At 43.1% G+C, this 7,445-nt stretch overlaps 1 long non-coding RNA gene across 3 annotated transcripts in view; it reads left to right on the top strand.

Moving 5' to 3' along the window:
• The window catches only part of LOC310849981, a 38,463-nt gene that overhangs the window by 4,550 nt on the left and 26,468 nt on the right, over nucleotides 1-7,445 (top strand). The window contains exons 1-2 of one of the 3 annotated variants that reach the window (XR_014567157.1): nucleotides 417-527; nucleotides 2,593-2,689. The exons of 1 other annotated variant lie outside the window; for it this stretch is intronic. This is a non-coding gene — a long non-coding RNA (uncharacterized lncRNA). Of the gene's footprint in view, nucleotides 1-416; nucleotides 528-932; nucleotides 1,201-2,592; nucleotides 2,690-7,445 lie in introns of those variants that run through there. One more of the 3 variants, XR_014567158.1, reaches the window with a different exon arrangement.

The following is a 7,445-nucleotide window of genomic DNA, read 5'->3' as shown; positions in this document are numbered from 1 at the left end:
GGCCCCTCAGAGAAAGAAGGGAGTGCGCGTGCGCGCCTTTGGAAATCTCCGGGCCGAGCGTTGAAAGATTCGAATTGGAACGCTCGCGTTGCAGCTGCAACGGATGGTGCTCGAAGAGGCTCGCGATATTCTAACAACAGCAACGGCGCTGGCATACAATAAAAATTGAGCCTAGCATATGTGTATGCATCATATATCTATCTAGAGCTCTGTGTGTGTGAGACCCGAAAAACAGTTCTAAATACTGCAGTGCAAAACGTTTAAATTCTGAACGTAAAAATAATAGTGATGATAATAATATTCTGCTTGATATCAAAACAGCATTAACACTTAGCATCGATACTAACTGGAAGTGCAGGCAGAGGTGAAACGATAGGTATAAATGGCGGATAAATGGCAAGCTGACCTTTGTGGCATTATCTGTAGCAGCGACTGCCAGCGCCACCCGAAGCCTGACTAGATCGTCGGTGGTTTTAGAAAAAGAGTATCGGGAACAGACAGCCCGTCAATCCCATAGTTTGCTCGAAGTAAGTCTCGTGGAGTTTAATGGTGAAAACTTGTATAGCGTTGTAGCCAGCAGTATTATCACCTCTATCGTTATTGTTTACTCTGTCTTTTAGGTTATCTTCTTACAAGTCAATGTGCAAAATTCAAAATCAGTAATAAAAACATGATCAGTTACAGTGTAATGAAATAACATTAAACAGCGCTGCTAAACAAAAGTTATCTTAAAACATACCAGGATATAGATAAAAACTACAAACAAACCCTAAAACCAAGCCAAGATATAACAAAGCAAATGCTTTGTGAGTGTGTAATTATTATTAAGGCTTTTTTTTTTTTAAAAAAAAAGATTATTTACTATGAATAATTAGTTCTTCAATTTGCTTGTTTTCCTGTTCATGCCCAATATTTTCTCCCTTTTTTATCAGGTTCATTAAGGAGTCACCAATCTTTTTACACCCCTCAGCACACCCGGATTTTTCAGTGAGTGCTCTGGGCCCCAAGCCCTCTGGTCATTTCTTTCCCCCCACCACCATGTGAAACATGAAAAGAGCATGCACACCACACACTTCACTTTTCAAAGCATCTGAATAAAAGGCAGATCTAGTAGAATTAATCTGAGCACATGGAGCTGAAAGAAAAAGAAGTGACTTCCAACTTTTTTCTTCAACTCTGTTCTTTTTGAGGAAGAAAAAGGTGACTATCCGTTCAGAGGCTTCATGGGCAAGACCTCAGCAGTGGTGGACTTTGGGCTCTTAAATTTCAGTGTCGCCCTGTGTGATGCTAAAATTTGGTGTCCCCTGCCTCTTGCACTCTGTTTTACAGCATTGTTGTGCTGCTTGGCAGCGCTGTGCCCAGTGCAACAGCACTGGTTGTGCTACCCTAAAACCGCCTCTGACCTCAGTATCTTGAAACCCACACTTGCCATGTTGGCAACCCCCTATATCTGATAGCAAGCATATGTGCAGTGACTGTGGTTTTCTTAACATTTGTATAGGGCCCTAGAAAATTTGGCATTTCATAACTAATGATCTGTATTTTCTGAAGTAACCCTGCTGTCAGTCTGTGTTAAGAACATTGATAAGTGATAGCCTGAATTTGGCAAGCATGTAAGAAAGGATGTAAAATGTTTGCTTTACCTTTAATGAAACTTCAGGTTTCTGTCAGTCTCTGTCTTCGAAAAAGAGCTTACAGTGGCTCCTTTTGAATACCACAGGGCTCTGGAATAGGGCTAGGGAGCCTTTGACCCTCCAGACATTTTTGGACTCCATCTCCCATCAGCCCCAGCCTGGATAACTAATGATCAGATGATAGGAGTTCTAGTCCAACAGCTTCAGGAAGTTCATTAAAGGTAAAGGTAAAGGTACCCCTGCCCGTACGGGCCAGTCTTGACAGACTCTGGGGTTGTGCGCCCATCTCACTTAAGAGGCCAGGGGCCAGCGCTGTCCGGAGACACTTCCGGGTCACGTGGCCAGCGTGACATCGCTGCTCTGGTGAGCCAGAGCTGCACATGGAAACGCCGTTTACCTTCCCGCTGGTAAGCGGTCCCTATTTATCTACTTGCACCCGGAGGTGCTTTCGAACTGCTAGGTTGGCAGGCGCTGGGACCAAGCAGCGGGAGCGCACCCCGCCGCAGGGATTCGAACCGCCGACCTTTCGATCGGCAAGTCCTAGGCGCTGAGGCTTTAACCCACAGCGCCACCTGCAGGACAGGAAGTTCATTACCTCTAGAAAATCATCAAAGTTCAGACTTAAGGCTGCTGGCAAGAAGGGCTATCCACTGCCCACTCTTCTTCTGGTAGGGATCTTGTGCCTTAAACAGCCAGTAGGCAAGCAGAATTTCAACAGTGATAGCTTTTTTCCAGCATGGAGAGGCTGTGCTATGGGGAAAACTTTATCCACTAAAATCTGTCTACCATGTAGTTGCTAATGCACAGGAGCCTTGCCAAGGGGGGAAATGTAAGAACTCTAATTATTATTATTTTAATTATCACCTATTGTTTGATTAATGTGTACTTCATTCATTAGCATTTTCAAATAACCTGCAATTATGCTTTACAATTCTTGCTATCTTGCATCCTCTTCCAGTGAAATTGATTTACTGGCTGGGTCATAAGACCAAATTCCAGAACAGTAACCGTCGTATCCTTGTTATGATCAAAGCAACAGATAAAGCTAAGATACAGTGAGTGACTTCTTCAACCACCACTCCCCTTTCCTTCCAGTCTAAATCCAAATCATTCTGAAACACTCACTCCCCCTAACAACCTTGAGTAGAACTTAAGATGTTTCCCATTCAAGCCTTGACCTCTCTAAAACAAAGTGTTGTGTACAGTACAATTCTAGTCCTCAGAGCAGACCCATTGAAGTTAATGGGCATGACTAAATTAGATTCAGTCATTTTAGTGGATTTACACTGAGTTGAACTTAGTTGGATACAACCCTAAAACTGAATAAATTCTTGCCTCTATCACACTTTATTTTATTTATCTGCTACATGAAATAATGGCATTTCATCTAAGACATGGTAGGGATGGAATGAGGGATTGGAAGGGAAATGGAAAGCAAGTAAATTCAGATATTAATTCTTCATAATGATCAGGGCTTGCATTCCAATTCAAGCAATTTTAATTGATTTATCATAGCAGTTTCCATTGGTTGATAAAATGGGGGGACAGAGACCAAAATAGTACATATTCCAATTGTTCTATGCTATTATATATATATGAAGTTAAACATGAAGTTGAAGTTGGCTTTTCATTTTCATCATCATTATTAATTGTGTCACAGACAGGAAGTTCAAGGAGCTGAAGTTACAGCGGTGCATTTAAAGTAACTATAAGCAAAATTATATGCAAAAATATTATATTAGGACAAATTCACACTAAAACGCTGGTGAATGTTCACGAGGACTTTTTAAAAAAACAAACAACCGTGCAGATTAACGTGGAGAATTGAATTTAGAAATAAAAAAAACCTGAAATAGACAGATTTGCCCATCCTTATACAGAACCTTCTATATCAGGTGCACAAAGTTGTAACCTCAATGGATAGGAATATACAGAGAGATGATGTGGGAGAGGGAATATTTTTACACAGCCCATAGGTGTGTCCCATTATGATGCAGAGCACCAGTAGAAGTATAAGCCACTCAGAAGAGTAAAAGATCCAATCCGAATGGGTGTGTGACCTGCTGTCATCCAGCAATGAATTGGGAAAGCATCTCATAAGCACCTAGAGAAGAACAATTATTTTCCGTAGTGAGTCGGCCACTCCTAGATCCTATTAAACCTCAGCCTGATTATTTCAAATGTGGGTGATCGTGTGTGTCACCAATATGAGCAGTGAAACCAGTGATTTAAATGGAATAGAATGTGAGAGCTAGTTAGCATTTTAGATTAGGACTGGGGAGGCCCAGGTTCAACTCACGAAGCTTGCTGGGTGGCACTGGGTCAGTAATTCACTTTTTCAACCTATGTACCACACCATGTTTTGAGCAGACATCGAAAACAGTACAGTGGAACCTCGGTTTTTTAACATAATCCATTCCGGAAGACGGTTTGACTTCCGAAACGTTTGAAATACGAAAACTGAAAGCGGAAACCTCAATACAATAGGGAAACTCAAAACAGAAGCCATGTAGCATTTTCGGCTTCTGAAAATCGTTCGGAAACCGGAGCAGTTACTTCCAGGTTTTCAGCGTTTGAAAGCCGAAACATACGACTACAGAGACGTTCAACAACCGAGGTTCCACTGTACAATGAAGGTGCCTGAACAACATTAACAGGCAGTGAGTTCCAGAGAACAGGTGCTAGGGTTGCCATATTTCAAAAAGTAACGTTCCTGACACACACAAAGTGCATTGCCATACATCTGGCTTGCCATAATTTCTCCCTGACTCCATTTTAGGCAAGCCTAGCAGGTGCTGCCCCACTATAAACGTTCCAAGTGCAACAACAGGGATCATTCAGTGTTGAGCATAAGGGTTAATTATGTTAATGTTAAAATCCACTAGCCAAGGCCAGGGGATGGGTGGTGTTGCTTAGAGACCAAAGAGACATGGTCTCTGCCGAGGTAACACATGCTTTAATTGGATGTGTAGTTCTGATGCAATTTCCCCCATATGTTTAAGCTGAATGGCTCACTGAACTAAGATAAAAATTTTCTGTTCCTTTCTCTTAATATTTTTACAGTACTTTTGCTGTTTCCTCAGTAAAGTGTTTGCCCTTGGAATCTAACCCTCACATAAGATGTGATTCCCCTTTACTTGTGGGATGGGGCTCCTGCACACCATTTACTGCTCTGCCAAAGGTAGCAAAATCCTATATTATTGCTACGCTTTTGAATTGCTTCATATGAAACGTCTCAGAGACATTTAACAATAAAATAAAAAAAATCAGCAATAGCAACCCATATGAAACACTTCCTTGTATACAAATAATTAAAACCATTTACGGTAATATATAAAAAATACAATTACAGCAATTTCATATATAAAAGCACAATTAAAACAATTTGGTGTATAAGAACCATTTCAGATCCAATACAGATACAGACTTGAGCTGGCCCTGAGCATGAGAGTTTGGTGACAAACATAATTAAAGCAACATCACTGCCACACAGACAGTGTGGTTTCTGTCCTTCTGGAGCTGTTTTAATAGATGCAATCTGTTTTGCAGCTGGAGCTCATAGAGGTGTTGTCAGCCCATTGGCTGATGAGTTGCTTGGCAGCTGGGACTGCTTGGGGAAGTATTTACTTGAGGGTTACGTTCTATAAAACTGGCACATACTTCACCAGCAGAGTGAAGGAAACCTCAAGCACCAAATTATATACTACACCAGAAGGCTGCCGTTGGTGAGCACTCCCACATCATATACCCAAGGGTGCCAGATGGCTGTCTGCCAGTGTTGGCTCCAGGCTCTAGGGAGTCCTTGAGCAAAGTGTTCTCAATAACCCTACCCTGCTTTTCTTCCTCACGACTTTGGTGCTGCCCATTTGCTTGACTGTAATGCAACCCAAAGCTGTTGATCTTGTTAGAATTCCTGCTCCTTGATTGCAGTCATTGGATTTTTGTCTATTACATGATGGTATATGTTTTGACTCCACAGAGTGGGAAGTGATGAAGACAGGATCTTGACTTGACTATGTCTTGACTATGCTACCAGTCTTGACTATGCTACCACTCAGTGGATTTGTAACTGGCTCACTGACCGAACCCAAAGGGTGCTCATCAATGGTTCCTCTTCATCCTGGAGAAGAGTGACTAGTGGGGTGCCACAGGGTTTTGTCTTGGGCCCGGTCTTATTCAACATCTTTATCAACGACTTGGATGATGGACTCAAGGGCATCCTGATCAAATTTGCAGATGACACCAAACTGGGAGGGGTGGCTAACACCCCAGAGGACAGGATCACACTTCAAAATGACCTTGACAGATTAGAGAACTGGGCCAAAACAAACAAGATGAATTTTAACAGGGAGAAATGTAAAATATTGCACTTGGGCAAAAAAAATGAGAGGCACAAATACAAGATGGGTGACACCTGGCTTGAGAGCAGTACATGTGAAAAGGATCTAGGAGTCTTGGTTGACCACAAACTTGACATGAGCCAACAGTGTGACGCAGCAGCTAAAAAAGCCAATGCAATTCTGGGCTGCATCAATAGGAGTATAGCATCTAGATCAAGGGAAGTAATAGTGCCGCTGTATTCTGCTCTGGTCAGACCTCACCTGGAGTACTGTGTCCAGTTCTGGGCACCACAGTTCAAGAAGGACACTGACAAACTGGAACGTGTCCAGAGGAGGGCAACCAAAACGGTCAAAGGCCTGGAAACGATGCCTTATGAAGAACGGCTAAGGGAGCTGGGCATGTTTAGCCTGGAGAAGAGGAGGTTAAGGGGTGATATGATAGCCATGCTCAAATATATAAAAGGATGTCACATAGAGGAGGGAGAAAGGTTGTTTTCTGCTGCTCCAGAGAAGCGGACACGGAGCAATGGATCCAAACTACAAGAAAGAAGATTCCACCTAAACATTAGGAAGAACTTCCTGACAGTAAGAGCTGTTTGACAGTGGAATTTGCTGCCAAGGAGTGTGGTGGAGTCTCCTTCTTTGGAGGTCTTTAAGCAGAGGCTTGACAACCATATGTCAGGAGTGCTCTGATGGTGTTTCCTGCTTGGCAGGGGGTTGGACTCGATGGCCCTTGTGGTCTCTTCCAACTCTATGATTCTAGGATTCTAGGATGTTTGTGTTACTGTGTTCTGTGAAGTGGGACTATTGTCTTTGTTCTTTTTCTCTTTGCTGTCTGATGCTAGAGAAAGAGGGAGCCATGTTGCAGTGCTCCATGTGTGTTTATATGTAAATAAAGTAGATTAGCCAAAATGCTGAGTTGCTGAGTTCTGTCACGCAAGCTGCGAAGACTCTGCGGATCCCTAAGTGTGCTGGTGTCTGTTGCTGTGATGTTCAGGCTGAAGAAAGCTTTTGAAGCTTCTGAACGATTGACCAGGGGGGAGAGAATATGCCAGTCGGGCATGTGTCTCTGGCAGGGTCTTACTCGAGTGTAGGACAAGCTCCTGACAGATCTTACCGGGTGAGGCCTTGGCTTTCTGGGGCCTAGCTGAGAACTGCCAGATTCTTGTCACTCCCATTGCAGTAGATCGGCTCATGGGAGCCCGGGTGATGCCATCACCTCCAGGGCAGGTGACAGGAAAGAGGACCTGGCCTAGCTGGTAGGAGCAGTAGCCAGCTGATATGGCAGTTCCTCCACTATATGTCATGGTGGAAGCCATGTTTATTCTTGTGACTGCTTTATCTACATATTAAGTGGTAGGTGTGGCTAATTTTACCATCAAAATGTGCATATATGTCGGAGGAGCTAAAGACAACTTATAGGTACTTTTCTTCCAACCTGGCTGGTTCCTTGAGCCAAACTGGGAATCTG

This window comes from Podarcis gaigeae (assembly GCF_964106915.1).
Source record: "Podarcis gaigeae genome assembly, chromosome: 8".
NCBI classification, from domain to species: domain Eukaryota; kingdom Metazoa; phylum Chordata; class Lepidosauria; order Squamata; family Lacertidae; genus Podarcis; species Podarcis gaigeae.
This window is presented reverse-complemented; position numbering and strand designations above follow the sequence as displayed.